This window comes from Leptonychotes weddellii, chromosome 3 (genome assembly GCF_054177405.1).
Source record: "Leptonychotes weddellii isolate Sample4059 chromosome 3, ASM5417740v2, whole genome shotgun sequence".
Taxonomy (NCBI): domain Eukaryota; kingdom Metazoa; phylum Chordata; class Mammalia; order Carnivora; family Phocidae; genus Leptonychotes; species Leptonychotes weddellii.
The window spans coordinates 112,378,241-112,394,741 of NC_138371.1; the positions used below are offsets into that span (position 1 = coordinate 112,378,241).

Consider the following 16,501-nt stretch of genomic DNA (forward strand, 5'->3'; position numbering starts at 1 on the left):
AAAAAAAAAAAAGATAGCAGGAGGGGAAGAATGAAGAGGGGGAAATCGGAAGGGGAGATGAACCATGAGAGACTATGGACTCTGAGAAACAAACTGAGGGTTCTAGAGGGGAGAGGGGTGGGGGGATGGGTTAGCCTGGTGATGGGTATTAAAGAGGAAAAAAAAAAGCTTCTCTCTTGACTTCATGTGAGAGAGCTTGGAAAATGAGAGGACTTTTCTCAGTCTTCCTTGTAGGTAGAGGTCACATACAGTTCTGGCCAATGAGATCAAGGCAGAAGTCTATCCAAAGGACATCCTTTCCTAAATAAAAATTCTCATTAAGAAAAAAAAATAGAGACCAACATAAATTGATAATTACAATAAAATATGACCAGTAATCAACCCCCTGAAAGATGAGTTGCATGTATGAGTAAGAGTGACTATTGTTTGTACATAAATATTACTCATTGACCCCTAAGGCAAGATCTTCCCTACTGTTTTCCAACAGTAGTTGGAACTTGTTGTGACTTGAACTTGAACTTGATAGTTATCTCCAAAGCTGAATCTTTTCTCACCAGCCTGGTGAAGCTGCGACTTTCTCTCTCTCCTCCAGGCCCCTTATTCTCTTCAGCTTCCTCATCTTAAATGCCGATTTCATGATCAGTTAGTCCCAGGCAAGAAACTGGAGTCCTTTTCAGCTCTTCTTTCTTGTTCATTGAAAACATTGTTAAAACTTGTCATGCTTTCTTTCCCAAATGACATCTCCCACATCTGGCCATCACCTCTGCCAAGACCTGGTTCCAGGTGTTCATCACGTGGAGCATCCCAACTGGAGCATCCACAACTCCTCCTTGCCTGCCTCTCTGCTGCCAGCCACCTTTCCAGGCCAGGTCTGGTCCTCACCACAGCTTTGAGCACTGATCTCACCTTTGCTTTTGTAATGGTGTGTTGACACTGAGAGTGAGGTTTCCATATGCAAAGATCATATCCACACCAGTTGATAGTTGCAAACACAGCAAATAACTAAATTGTCATTATGAACTGAAAGTGATCATCTGAATTCATTTTATAGACCATCTCTATCCAAACCATTTGTTTCAGTAAGCTTACGAGTTCTACGGAATGCAAAAATGGACTTGACCCCTGATGCACTGTCTGTAACCATAGTCCTGGGCCAGGAGCGGGATGAGAGTATTGTTGCCATGCTAAACTATATTATTCTGTATGCTTTTATGCTGGTGAGCTATAGAGAGCCTGGACTTGATAGGCATGATGCAGAAATTAAGGGAAGGTTGCCTAGAGTGAAGGAAAAGACCAAAAGTTAAGTATAATTATCTGGAAAAGGGAGCTCAGGCAGAGGATCTAACTAGTCATGAAGTGTACACACTCCAGTGATGGAAGGTCCACTCATCAATCCTCAAGTGTCCCTTATACACAAAATAACAGCCATCAAATTGGTGCAATGAGCTCATTAAAGATATTGTTCTGCCAGACAAGGCTCTTGTTTTAGGGGGTGACTAAGAGACTGTCACTTCTTGGGCCAGGAGAATGAAAATGCTCTTTGGGCTCTGGGGATAGGATAGAGATAAATTGTTGATACTGTCCCTAGGACATCCCTCCCCATTTCAGTCTGCATCTTACTGGGCTGTTTTCTATTGAAAGACGACTCCTCACTGATTTATTCAGCTCTGTGTGTTCTTGAAGTTTCTGCTATTGACCTACACAAGGGAGAGAACGTTAGAATGTTCTTTATGGACAGTATTAAATTCATGTTAAAGACCTCCCCTTGCCCAGTGGTGCTGGGGCTGGCAGAGTCATGCGAGCTCAGCACTTGAGAGCAAGTGTCTGTCTCCTCCACTTTAACCAAGAAATGGTTAGAAAGTGAACCAAGTCTGGAAAGAGTCAGCCAGAAGTGTCATCCTACTTGGGTTATTTGCTTTTTTTTTTCCTCCTTGCTGAAAACAGAAGTGAATCACACCCTTCACTGAAGCCATGCAGCAGGGGGAACTGATGCAACGCTGGTCACGTGGCACAAAGAAGAAAGGCCCATTATGCAAACCTAGTTCTTCATTGTGTTCTGGCCTAAGGAGAGGTTAAATATCCACACTGGGAAGCAACACAAAGCTGTGGCTCTGAAATGTGAATCCTCTACATGGAGGAACCGTGACTTACTTTTTGTCTCTTCTGTATTCTTCTGCCTTTTTGACCACTGGATTCACTAACTTTGATTATAGTATACAATATGAAAAGAATTTACTTAAGCTTGTTTCATTTCCTTTTCCCATATGATTTGGGTTGTTTATGAACATACGATTTGCCCCGGCTACTTGCTTGCTATGTGACCTTGAGCAAGTCACTTAAACGGATTCCCTAAAAAGGTATTATCTATCATGCATGTCTTTATAAATAAGTAATGAGTATATATATCTATGCATATATATATGCATAGCCATATATATGGCTTATTAGCCATAACAATTAAAAGTTTATGTTTATGAAGTGTTTAGGGCATAGCTTCACTTGCAATGGCTCAATAAGTGGGAGCCATTGCTATTATTAATTTACCTATTTCATGCTCATCTAAATTCTTCTATGAGTGAATGCTTTTATTCATTCGCTCATTGCCAGGACAGAATGACCTGGGGTTCTCTGTGACATCTTCTTGTCTTGGCAATCTGATCTTTACCACTTCATATAGTGGACATTTTGGAACTTCAGAGACTACACCATCTGAAGATATCCGAGGTGAAATACCTTTCTTTCAAATTCAGAATTGTGTAGAGTGACTGATAACATATCAAGGTATTAATATATGTTATAGTTGCAGCATTTTCTGTGTCACATGAATTAAACATTAAGCATATGTTTTTTGGACCTGAGCTAAACTCCCCTTCCAAGTATGATGAGTTCAGGTGTCCGCTTTGGAGTGAAATTTTCTCTCACTGCCCCACTTCCCCTACGCTTTCTACACACTTCCATTGTCGCAACAGTGACATTGTTGTGTAACTGTGCTTTGCCTGTCTAGGGACCCCCCCTTCCACCCCCTGCAACCAGGCAAAAATCAATCATCTTGTCATTGTCGGATTCCCCAGCACATTTGAGGACACATTGGCTGTTAATAAACTGATAAATGTTTGACAGACTGGATAAAATGACCTGAGTGGGCGTGGGAGGCTTAGAGCCAAACTTAGCTAGCATTTATTTATCCCATCGGTAGATCAGCCCCTAGCGAGCAATACCAAATGTTTTGTACGTCAGTCTTTTATTTCAAACAGCAACTTAACATCTACTCTTGGCTATAAAGTCCCTTTCTTTCTGTGACCCTCACCTGTTTTCCTTGAGTAAATTCAACAAGTTCAGTTGCACCTTTGTGTTCACAGACCTCTGGGCAGATGTGTCTGTGAAACTCAAAATGAAGTTAGAGTGAAATAATTTTTTATTGATGTCGTGATCAGCCAACTTGAGAGAATATTTCTGTGATAGCTTATTTTTGCTTTTGTCTTATTTCTCAAAGATTTTTGTTGAAGTACAGTTGACACACAATGTCACAGGAGTTTCAGGTGTACAACATAGTGATTCAGGAACTCTATGTGTTGTGCTGTGCTCACTGTAAGTATAGCTCCATACACCACTATTGCAGCACTTACTGCATGCCCTGGGCTGTGCCTTCCATCCCCGGGACTGATTCATTCCACAACTGGGTACCTGTATCTCCCACTCCCCTTCGCCCATTTTGCGCATCCCCCTTTTTGTTTTTGTTTTAAATCTGTTAACCCTGCCAAAGATTGCTCTCTGTAAAAATAATAACAAATATTAATATTTGTCTAAATGTCATTTAAGTTACGTGGATTTAATTTAACTTTACTTTTAAACCTTCCAGCCACTTTCGCCAAATTAGAAAGAGACCATTCTTGGTGAAATCTACTGAGTTGATGTAATTTTTGCTCAAGATCTTTCCCCACATGAGATTTTATTTGGAGAAACTGATTGCCTTACTGAAAAAAAGTCTGAACACAAAGATTTTTCTCACGATTTTCTCATGAGATGGATGTACTCAAAGCATCAGCCCAAATTGGACATGTTCGAAAAGTTCCAGGAAGGCCCTGAGAGTGAATCGGCAGGCCCTCCTTTCCTTCTTGTAAATTATTAAAGGCCTCCTCGTGTAGGGCACCATGGCAGATAGAACCCCGCTCTTGCCTTCCGTGAGCTTTACAGTAAAGGACCTCCTGCTTTGATGAAAGAGGAGATCTAAGGAAGCTGCAGAGAGAACAAAAATGCTGATTAAATACATGTTCTACCTGTGCCAGCCATTGTGCCTGTACTTAGGGAGACTGACCTACAGAATCATCAAGAGGAGGAAGTGATTCATCATTTTAAGTAGGAGGGAAGAGGCTAGGAATAGTTCCAAGAGGCTGTGACATTTGAACTTGAAGAATGCTACAGAGAAGAGCACAAGGGGCAGAGGGAAGAATGTGAGCAAATGTAGGGAGGTTTGGATGTGGCCAGTTTGGGCAGTGACAGCTGGATCCCAGGGTCCCTGACAGAGAGTGACAGATGCTGCACAAGTTGGGTCAGATCACGAGGAACGTTGAAGGACCTGCTGAAGGCTCCGGGCTTCACCCTGAAAGCATGGGGCAGCCTCCACTGATTTTTAGGCAAGGAGCAACAGGGTCATTTCTCAGCTCACTCTTGGTCTTAGCTAAAAATGAAGGTAGGGAGAGTCCCTTCAGGGAAAGCCCAGGAAAGAGGTGACAAGGACTCAAGGTGATGGTAAAGGTGTTGGAGAGGAGGGAGCAGTTTTAAATTGTTGGCAGTAGAATCGCCAGGATTTGGTTTCTACCCTAGGTCCAGTCTGTGCTCTATTAAGCAAGTACAGAACACGTATGATTCTGTAGCTCATGCAAGCTGCTTAAAGGGAAAGAGACAGAAGCAATTACCTGAGGAACAGTGTTTTGAAATTATACGTTGAACAGAAACCGTGCTCTTTAAATAGAATATTTGTGTTGAGGATAAAAGGGGATGGGAGAGTTGTCTCTCGACAGTACTCATTTGGTTGACTGCTCCGAGGTAACACGGAGGTGTTTCGCAGCAGCTCTTCATACCCTCTGTGGAATTTGTTTCATGGTTATTCCCAGGCTACAGATTGGCAAGTTTTGTTTTGTTTTGTTTTTTAATAAAATATACAATTGAGATGACCAAATAACCTTGAATCCCTTGAATGTGCAAATCAGCATCTAACGAATGGTGCACAGCCTGCTGGAATGCTTTGGGGTGGTGTTAGGGTGTCAGTTCATCTAAACTGTCTCAAGCAGTTTGGACGCATGGAAGTCTCCTAGGAAAACGTACTGTGATTTTCACGGGAAACCGATGCCTCATGAAGGGGCCCAACGTGGGCACTTCTTAAGAGATGAGGTTCAAGGTGATCTCTGTTAGCTGCTTTTTATTGTACTCCTAGCCAGACCTGGTTTGCTGCTGTCAGGACAGACAATTATCAGTTGTTTCACTTTTCCCTCACTGTCCAGGGAGAGCCGTGTTCTTTCTGGGGCCAGGTGTACCTGCATCAGTCCCTCTAGGAGGAAATTCCTCCCACTCATAGTTAACTTGATCATGACGTATTTTTCTATGTTTTTATGCCAATTCAAACTCCATCCCATTAAGGCTAATTAAATCAGATTCTCCCAATGCCTCTTGCCCTGCCCTTACATGACGAAACTTCTGGAAGCTGAGTTAATTTTCATGGGCTGCCAGGGCATGACTAACTATTTCAGAATGCCACAGAGTGCTCTGGTAATAATAAATAATGGCATGGGGTATGTCATCACTTAAGAAAGTAAGGCAGACGTGCACCTAACTTGATTATAAAAACCTCTACTGTCTTGTGTACTCTCAATTCTCTGAATGAATATTGCAAAATAATGAACTTAAAATTAATTTATAATTATATATCCACCCACCACACAGTATTGCAGGAAGACAAGTCAGCATGTCAACAAACTCTACAGAGGCTACTGTAGAGGTGATCGGGGATCATAATTCAAGCCCAAAGGTTATGCAATAATAAAACTCCATTCATATAGTTACATATTTAAATATTTTCACCCCCTTCCAATTTGGGAGCTCAAAGTTATTGCATCCCAGGATGTAATTAGGTAAGGAAAATAACCATTTCCCTCTTATTTGGTTAAAGGGAGGTTTTTATGGCACAAGTGGAGTTTTTAAAAGGTCTTTGAAAGAGAAGATGGGCCAGCAGGATGGGGAGGAAAAGGAATGTCAAATAAAGAAGTGTGTAGTTCCACCGCGGAAGAAGCAAAGCAAAAGAGCGGCTTGATGGCTGGCCAGAGCAGATGGAAGGGAATTCCAGAACTGCCTGTCAGAATGAAAAAGAAGCCCGATAAAAATTCATACCCACTTTTGTCCTTTTAGCTTTCTAGTTAAATATTGAGCCCATTCTCCCCGGCACTTGAATTCCTCCTGAATTTTCACGTGGATATTAACTCCAAGCCCACTAAATTACGTGCCCATGATGAAATGATTCCATGAATCAGAATAGGGGTGTGCAATTTTGGCTAATGGGAGTCTGTATTAGGAAGTCACAATCTTAGACGATTTCACCAGGTTTCCTTCCCAAAGAGATGTGGTTTAAAAAATTAAAAATTTAGGGATGTCTGGGTGGCTCAGTTGGTTAAGCATCTGCCTTTGGCTTAGGTCATGATCCCGGGGTCCTGGGATTGAGCCCCGCATCGGGCTCCCTGCTCAGTGGGGAGCCTGCTTCTCCCTCTGCCTGCCACTCCCCTTGCCTGCTCCCTCTCTCTCTCTCTCTCTCTCTCTCACTTATTATCTCTCTGACAAATAGGTCTTTAAAAAAATTTAAAATTTAAACAAATCAACGGATATTCATTGAGAACCCACTGTGTGCAGAACACGTCAGTGGAAGCCTGGGTGCCTTGCAAACAAGTGTGAGGTACTTACCCCCAAGAGGCGGGCAAGGTGGAAATCCATGAGGTAGTTAGTGAGAATGATGGTAGCAACACAGGAGCTATTACAGATCGGTGTGTGATCAGTTGTCATGTAGACGATAATACTCCAAGGGAGTATTAAGCTGTTTAAAAGTCTGGTTCCTAGTCAGTTTTATATTTTGGTTTTATATGGATTTGGTCACCATGTGGAAGCATTTAATATCAGAGAGATCTTTTATGGTGTTTTTGCTTCTCAACTTCTAGGAAGCAGTCTGGTACAGTAGGAAGGGTATGAGCTTCTGAGCCAGAAAAGCTGTATTTGAGTCCTTTTCCTTAGCATTTACTGGTGCACGATCTTGGACAGGTTAATTTAATTTTCTCGGCTGTCAAGTGGGGATAAAGGTAATCAACTCTCAGTCCCACCCAACCTGATACTTTCTGAAGTGATTAATAAATCTTTGCTTATTAAATCAATAAATCAATATTTTTATCATTTATTTGTGAATATATCGGACAATGCATGGAATTGGGCTAATTCGTGACTATGCAACACTGTGGCTTTTCTTAATGGCTTTCCATGTTTATTCACAAAAATTTTTTCCCATATATCTGTCTTATAATAAGCAGTAAGTGGTCTTGAGAACAGCATGTATAAGAGAAATATAATGCAGGGCACATATGCAATTTTAAATTTTTTAGTAGCCACATTAAACAGCTTTAAAACATCTGAAATTAATTTTGATGAAGTATTTTACCTAGTTCAGTATATCTAAAGTATTATTTCAACATGTAATCACCATAAAATTATTAATAAGTATTTTACATTTTGGGGGAGACTGTTTCTTCAAAATCCAGTGTTTATCTTACACCACCAGTACATCTAAATTTGGACACCAAATGGGTCAAAATACTTTATTTTTACTTGGATTTCATAAAATTGATAATTAAATATAGTTTCATATATGCAATTCTTCCAAACATAACTAAATTTTTTCTGATAACTGAATGAAACATCAGGTTTTAAATTTTAATTTAAACAAATTAGAATTAAAATTGAGTAACTCAGTTGCTCTGGTCATAGTTTCAGTGCTTAATAGCTCTATGTGGCTAGAAATTGTCTTGAATGGTTTTTCAATAAGATCTTGGACTTTTAGGCATTTCACCATTTCATAATATAAAATAAAGACACTCTAAACCTGGATTTCATTTTGGGAGTTGCCTTATACTGACTGTGCTTAGTAGTAACTTCTGACATCCAGCTTGTCATTCTGCCTGCTAGACTAATGAGATCTTCTTTGACTAAAACTCTCTAGATTAGCCTAAGGAAAGTTTAGTTAGTTCTAAAATGCTGCAGGATTGCTGTCTTGTCGTAGTATAAGTCTGACTTTATCATATATGCAAATGAATAGTCTGCATCTCGGGCTGTGTGACTTGCCCAAGGACCTGTGGCTAGCTAGTTGTGTGGCAGAGAGAGCCCTTAAACATGGACTTATGGGTCCATGCTACCATGGAATCTATATTTTGCTTCATTTAGGTGCAGGTGGGTTCCTGATGCCCTGCTTTGGACACAACGTCTTACCTGAAGGAGGACCCTTCTATTGGGCCATATTTTTTGATTCTCCAAAGTATCAATAACCCAGAATACAAGGAGAATGTCTGAGTTGTCTCAGAATCCTCCTTGGGCAGAGAAAAGTTATGGAGATGAAGGTGGTGAGGAAAGAAAATTCCTTAGTAATAAAAAGCTATGTGCCTTCTCCCCACTCCACTGCACTTTTAAAGGCAAAATTTTAAACAATTATAGCCCCCAAAATAGTGGTGTTCTTACTCCATACATTTCTGTGTATAAATTTCTCTTTTGGAAATTTCTCTTGCTTCTAAGTAAAACCAGTATAGATGATTCATAAGCACTAAATGGAAATGGACATGGGATATTTAGCTGCATGGGTCCCTAACATTCACGGTAGCCTGTTCTTAGACATTGTTGGATTCTATATGCTTTCTTAATGAGTGGCAAAAAAGACAATGGGCTAATTTCCTGAGCTCTTGGCATTAACCATGTCGGTAGAGATTATATACATAATAGAAAATGTTAATAATGTTCAGACAAAACTTCAAATTCAGAAATCTTGATTTAAAGCATGTTCTCTTTGATGCAAATAGTTATTTACTCTCATTCTGACTGTACTTACCTGAACTCCAGTGAATGAGTCAATCGGAACTGGACTCCCGTGGTCAGGTTTATTTTATTAGGTATTTAGATGTTTTGGATGAAAATATAATCCTTCAGAAGTTTTCACCCTTTGTTGACACCATGTCCTCTAGCACATATGCCCCCCCCCTTTTTTTTATTCTGGGCAACCATTCGGAAATGTCTTTAAGGACTACGAATTGATTCCCGAAGGTTTACTCTAAAATGAATGGCATTGCCCAGCTTTTGTTGGCATAGTCCTAAATTGTGTGAGTGCTTTTAAGAAATTTTGCATCCATCAAGTGATCATTTGCTACATCTTGCTTTTTGATTTTCTACATCCCATTTGCTTGAGTTGTGAGTAAATAAAAGTTAGACTTGGAGAAAGACTTTGTGTTAGTCTGTGTATAAAGTACTTAGGTTTGGGATTGACATCTATTTGGAGCAGAGAAGAGGAACCTATGAGGCTGTTTTAAGGTAAGAAACAAATTAAGGACAGAGTAAGCAAACCCTAAGATTTTTAGGTTTACTTCCTGATACTTCGTTATGTTGGAAGTCGCAAGTTTGAGGTTACCAGCTTGATAGCTCTGTTCAGACGGTAACTATTTCAAACTTTCCTCTGCATTCCCCTGTCTAGGGAGACAGTTACAGGATGCTCAATTATCATTCATTATTACATATTCCCAGAGGTCATCAGTAGCTTCCAAACCTGGCTGCACATCAGAATCACTTATGGGGCCTTTAAAAAAAAGACAGATTCTACCCTCACCAGAGGTTTAGATTCTGTTGGTCTTTTTGAGGCCCTGGAATCTGTACTTTTTATAGAGCTCTCTAGCTTTGGGTCATTTCTGGGCTTTTTCAGGCCCCTTCCCCCCAAAATAAATGAGTTAAAGTCAAGAAACAAGATCAACACCATAATCCTCCAGAATCGTATAATTTAAAGACTGTAGGCAGGGGAGAGATCCAGTTAGGGATTATAATAGTAGAACAAGGGAATGTTTATAAGCTGATGGAAGGAAATCACGAGAGAAACTTTTTGGAGCAAAAGCATTTAGAATCCATAAGAACATGTAACATGTAAATTCTTTCACTTCTCATTTACATAGAATCCCTTCCGCTTCTCCTCCCCAAGACTGGGTTTAAGTCCACCTGGTAATTTACACCACAGGTGATACATGGAGGCTTAAAGAGAGCCTCCCTGTAGGTTCAGACGATCTGTACGTAATGAGCATCGCACACCTATTAGGAGAACACTTCTTTCATGGTGGCTTGCTTCCAGAGGCACTCTGTGCCAAGACAAACCAGTATTTTCCTAGAGGTCTTCCTGGTAAGCATTTTCAGGCTGCATGTGTTTGCAGCATATGTCTTGAGGCAGTTACATGCTTGGCAAATACTCCCCACTACTAGATGCCTCCTTGATAGCCACAACTTCCAGGCACAATGACACATTGTCTTTTAGGAGCTCTCTGATCTGCAGGTGATGTTTGCTTACGGTGTGCTTAATTCTGGTGCTGTACTTGATTCCTACCCTAACACAGCCTCAGAGGCTCTTTGTCTCTGAAAGACTTATTAATACAGATGAATGAATATATTCTATACTATGTTTGTCATGGAAAAAGAGTGAAAAGACATCCTTTTGGCACTGGCATCTATTGTTAACTGCCATATTTCTGTGATAAAACTTCAATACTTGTATTTCCTAAATTTCCAGAAAGAGTAATGTGCGTGTTATTATGCATATAAAATGTAACCACTTGATTACCGAAATGTTTCATTAAATATATCACAAAGTAGTTCTAAAGGCTTCATGAGAAATACTGGATTTATAAGACCAAGGATGAAGAAAGAAACAAGAATCATCATCAGCGTAAGTTTTTTATCACTTGAGGGTTTTGAATGAAATAGTGTTTAATATGATCATTTTAAGAGCTGGCTTTTTCTTCAAGGTGGAAAAAATTTCTTGCTTGGTGTCTAAAGGATATTTCTTGCTTCCCATAATATGGTAGTGTGGATTGACATTGACATTAAGGAAGGTGAATAGACCACGAGGCTACATTTAATGAGAGTGGTTATGTGATCTAACCTTCGTGCTAATACAGTAGCTATCAGTCGGCCAGGAGCCTAAGAACAATCTTTCCTGAAGCAGTGAGGTAAACTAAACACACCCAGGAACTTCCTTGCAACTTCTAAGCTTGTGAAGGTAGAAGTATCGGGTTTGGACTTTCATTTGCCCTTAAAAGTATTGGCAGTCATACCACCAGGCCACCCAGAAGCAGAGAGGAAATTTTTATGAGTATTAGATTAACTGTTAAAGTAATAATTTAATTTAGATTTGAGGGTTATTATGGAACTATCAATTAAACATGCCAGTAATCCAGTTGATTTTATTTATTTAGATTATATTAATATAGTCTAAAATGCATGACATTTATTTAGCATCATCAGGGAACAAATGGTGTCTGAGGAAACTTCTCCCAGTCATGAAGCGTAACTCTTGAAGTGTCAAAACATTTTAACTTAATAATTGTGAACAGAATTCTTTCTGTTAATTACCTTAGTATTTTCTATATTATGTCTGTGACTATAGGATGCTAACATAGTTTAACCATGTCTAAATGAATTCAGATCATTAACAAATGTATTAATTAATAAAGATTCTATAATATATGGCTACCTTTGGAGCTTTGAAACGTTGAGTCAACTCTTTATTTTTTTAAATATTTTTATTTATTTATTTGACAGAGAGAGAGACCGCGAGAGAGGGAACACAAGCAGGGGGAGTGGGAGAGGGAGAAGCAGGCTTCCCAGTGATCAGGGAGCACGATGCGGGGCTCTATCCCAGGACCCTGGGATCATGTCCTGAGCCAAAGGCAGACACTTAAGGACTGAGCCACCCAGGTGCCCTAAGGGTCAACTCTTTTTATACTAAGTTATCTTTAAGTTCCTATCCTTCAAAAGTTTTATGTCTGCTTTTTGTTGTTCCCGATTTTTCAGTTACTATGAGCCATCAGCCATCAGCTGCTACTTAATTCAGCTGTCAGTATGCCGGACTTAAGAAACCTTCACCCATCCACAATTACTTTTAATCTAACATAGCTTGAGGAGGAAATTAGGGTGTTAGAATAATGTCCACCGTCAGAGAAGTAACTTCTCAGTGGAGATGGATGAGGTTAGGTGGGAACTCTATCAAAGTATCAAAGACTCTGAGCTTTAATAGAAGGACTTTATGCCATCTGTTTAGACTATAAGGACACCTTTGATTATTCATTACTTCAACTTTTACTAGGCCCTAGGGAACCCAAAGATGGAAACAATGTGGTTCATGCCCTAAGGATGCTCCCCAAACCAGTAAGTGCCTGGCTATCACAGAAGGACAAATAGACCATGGAGGGCATCAAATAAGACTGTAATCTCTGGAATTCAGCTGGGTTTTGAATAAGTGAAATTTCTAGGTAAAAAAAAAAAAAAGTAGATTATTTGAGGGCTGCTCTTAAATGTATACAAAGACAAATATGCTAAGGTTACCATTGGCTTAGAAGTTCCAATTCATTGTGTGTGTATATATATATATATATACATACCATATCTTCTTTATCCATTCATCAGTTGATGGACATTTGGGCTGTCTCCATAGTTTGGCTATCTTGCTATTTGCAATGATGTGGATGGAGCTAGAGTATATTATGCTAATGAAATAAGTCAGAGAAAGACAAATACCATATGATCTCACTCATATGTAGAATTGAGGAACAAAAACAGATGAACATATGGGAAGGGGGAAAAGAGAAAAAGGAGGGAGGAAAACAGCCATAACAGACTCTTAATGGTAGAGCACAAACTGAGGGCTGATGGAGGGAGATGGGCGGGGGATGGGCGAGATGGGGGATGGCTATTACAGAGGGTACTTGTGATGAGCACTGGGTGTTGTATGTAAGTGATGAATCACAGAATTCTCCTCCAGAAACCAATATTGCACTGTATGTTCACTAACAAAATGTAAATTTTAAAAAAGAGAAAAAAATAAAAACAAAAAAAAGAAGTTCCAATTCATATTAAGGGAAGTACTAGACTAAAAATTAAGTGCAGTGACCCTGGGAGTTTGACAAACCTGCATCTGAATGACCTTGGGCAGTTTTGATTCCTTTCTGCCGCCTCTAAGCTGGAGATGTAATGCCTACCTTATTAGGTTGCTGGAAGTAATATGTGAAGAGTGCCTAGCAGAGTACCTGAAGCCCAGTGCCCGCTAATATTCTCTTTTCTGCCCTTTCTTCGCCTTGCACCCCCCTTACAGGTTGTTTGGTAAGGGGTATCTGTAAAAAGAGTGAAAAATAAAATGACAAATACTTTTTTTGGTATTTCTATAAGACTGCCTGAAGTCATGTTCTTTTAATTGAATGACAGTCACATCATTTGGAAGGCTGCTCTAATAATAGCACCAGAGATTGGAAGCTGACAAAGTGCAAATTTTCAGTCAAGTCTTGATTCCAATTTAGATGTGGAAAGAAGAGAGTTGAAAAAGAATCCTTGTTGCTGAAAACACAGATACGTCCATAGGCACACTCTTGTATTAGAATTGTCTGGACCCCTTTGAGTAAAACATAAACCAAATACCACATGTGCACATCAGCCAACTCTTTAAAGGTTATAAAGTCTCACCCTGAATGTGTGAGACTCAGTGGTGCCATGGGGCATCTTTGCTGGCACCTTCGCTTGCCTGAAGTGTTCATGTGGGTAATTTGGACGTTTCTCCTTCCTGTGAAAGGCTTCAGTTCATTCCCCATACTGTACCGTTCTGTAATTCCAACCTGTAATGCTCAAGAAAGCCTTCAGTGACCCTGAGTAAATCAAGAATAGAAAATTACTTGGCTTTCATGCTCTTCGCAGCTGTGTTAGTGAAGACATAGATTTTCATTGACCCTCATAGAAGTCGTCTGTCAGAAATCATGCCCACTGAAAGATCAATTAGTTACACTTTTGTTTTTAAGTAACTTTGCAGTTTTCTTTCTCAGTCTCTTCACTGGTCTAAACCTGCTTTCGTTTGGGGGTGAGATACTTAATGTTCACCAATAAATAGTGGCTCATTCCTGGTCTTATAAATTAAGTTTTTTAACCAGTTGATTTAGGCTGTGCTTTTAAAATAATAGAACTATGGAATTAAACCCAATCGCTTTTCTTTACTGGTTGTATCAACAGATGTTCAGTGTTTCATTTTTCCTTAAGGGTGTATGGTTTCTCACTGACTCTTGGCTTCACATGGGGATTCTCTGCTATTGGTTTTGTCTGTAAGAATTTAAGCTGTTTAAAGCTGTTTGTACTCGTGGCCAAGAGCTCCTAGTTCCCAAAGCGACGGTTTATCACCTGCCCTGTGTTATCTCTGCTCTTAAATTTCTTCAATCACAGAACACAACAGCGCGGGTGAGCTAGATCTGTGGGTAAAGCGTGCATTCGGTATGCATGGACTGTTTATGGTGAGCCGTGTGGGTCGGGCTCATGTTCCTGGAGTGCTTTGAGCAGCTTTACTAATCTGTCAGCATAGTATGTTCTCGTGGATAAATATAGACATACGGGCACTCTGTGAGTTGTAGGTCACTGTCTTACTGTGCAGCTAAAAATTGTCCCATTGGTATGAAGAGTCTGCCTGGACGGAAGGCCTGTTTTAGTTTGTCTTCTACTGTAGGTCTTTAGCACCTGACTAAAAATACACCTTGGCCAAAAATTAGAGAGCCCTACCTTGTGGCTGAGACACTTATGGTGCCATTGAGCAACGGGATCATGGAGTCCGTCATTATGTTTTTTTGCTTTGGAACATAGTCTTTGTAGCAGTTCCAGACTGTTCGTTTGGGTTCCTTTTCAGGCTCATGGAGATTACAACAGCTTGTTGGAGACGATCCTGTGTGATCAGCTTCATAAAAGGGCTTGGTAGGTATGAAGGGCTGGTAACATGTATGGCGTGGATCGTTGTTTGTTAAATGCTGAATGTAGGGGAAGGTTCTCCTAAAGGTTTCAATGGATGGGGGTGGGGGGTTGCCAATTGCAACTGCATGTGGGGATTTGCTTATAATGTCACTGTTCAGAGGCAGGAATATTGCTTTTTAAGTTTCTGTTTGGGATTGCAGTATTGCAGAGGTAACTTTTATATGTAAGTCTATGGAACAACAGGCTGTGATGTAATGGAATTTTTCTGTGCACTGAAGTTTCACTAAAAGATTCAGTACGACTATCTGTGCTGCAAAATTGCAATCTGTAAAAATAGCTTAGGATGTATTTGGAAAACAGGTAATACCATTGCATTTTGTATTACAGCAGAGTAGGATTTATGCTTGATTTCTTCTAAATATTAATGTAAATACTCAATTATTTTGTTTAAAGCATTGAAATAAGCCTGAGGCAGTTTTTCCTTTGCTTTTGGCTTCACCTTCTCCAACATTTACAAATAAAATGTTTTCTTTTATTGTTTACGAATTAAAAAACAGGATACCATGGGTTAACCAACATTAAATGGGTCCAAACTGCATGCCTCTGCTTTTCTTTTATCAGAGTAATAGCCTGGTTACATTAGTTCTAGCATATAACCTTGTAAGCAATATTGTATAACAGTTTAGAAAAATTAATGAGAGAAAACTTCCATGACACAGGGTTAATTGCATGCATCTTGGATATCGACCGTTTAACTTTCTATTTAATGAAGGTAGGAAAAGTTAATTTGTAAATGGCAAAGGCACAACATATTGCTCTAATAGAAGAGAAATATTTTGTTTATTAATGATTTGGGAGATTTAATTACTTGTTAATTATTCTTCTGCACTATCTCTAAGGAAACTATTAGATATTGACATATGATACCATTCTGTTTCTAGGAATGAAATCTCTATTAGTCATTATTTTACTCCTTACTTTGTGGTTTATAAAAGTTGAGTGTGTGTTAAGGAACTTTTTTTTTTCCTCTGAGAGATTTTTTTTTTTTTTTGATGTATAACAAGTGTACAAGTTAAATGATAAAACTTAGAGTTTCATGTATTTAGAAAAAATGCTGCATCATATTAGGACTTATGTGAACTACTTAGTATTTTTGTTGTTTGATATCTCTTGGATATGTTACTAACCCTTACTGTGTTTCCACTGAATGGACCACTCCCATGATTTGGCAGCCATCTTAACTCCTTTTTACTCACTGCCTTTCTTGCTCCCAGTATATAAACTTAACTTTTATAAGGGGTCAGTAACAACAAATATGTTTTCCCTGAATTCATAGATTTATCACAGCCTCACTGCCTTAGATTATAAACTTCTGGTAGGCACGTATCAAGTGAATTTTTTACATAGTCATTGTACATCTCTGTAACTATTTAAGAATCTAATGAAACCTAAAATCTTTTTT

At 39.4% G+C, this 16,501-nt stretch overlaps 1 protein-coding gene across 1 annotated transcript in view; it reads left to right on the forward strand.

Moving 5' to 3' along the window:
• FRY (FRY microtubule binding protein) overlaps positions 1 to 16,501 on the forward strand; it is a 241,551-nt gene that overhangs the window by 12,843 nt on the left and 212,207 nt on the right. The gene's annotated exons all lie outside the window — the stretch shown is intronic.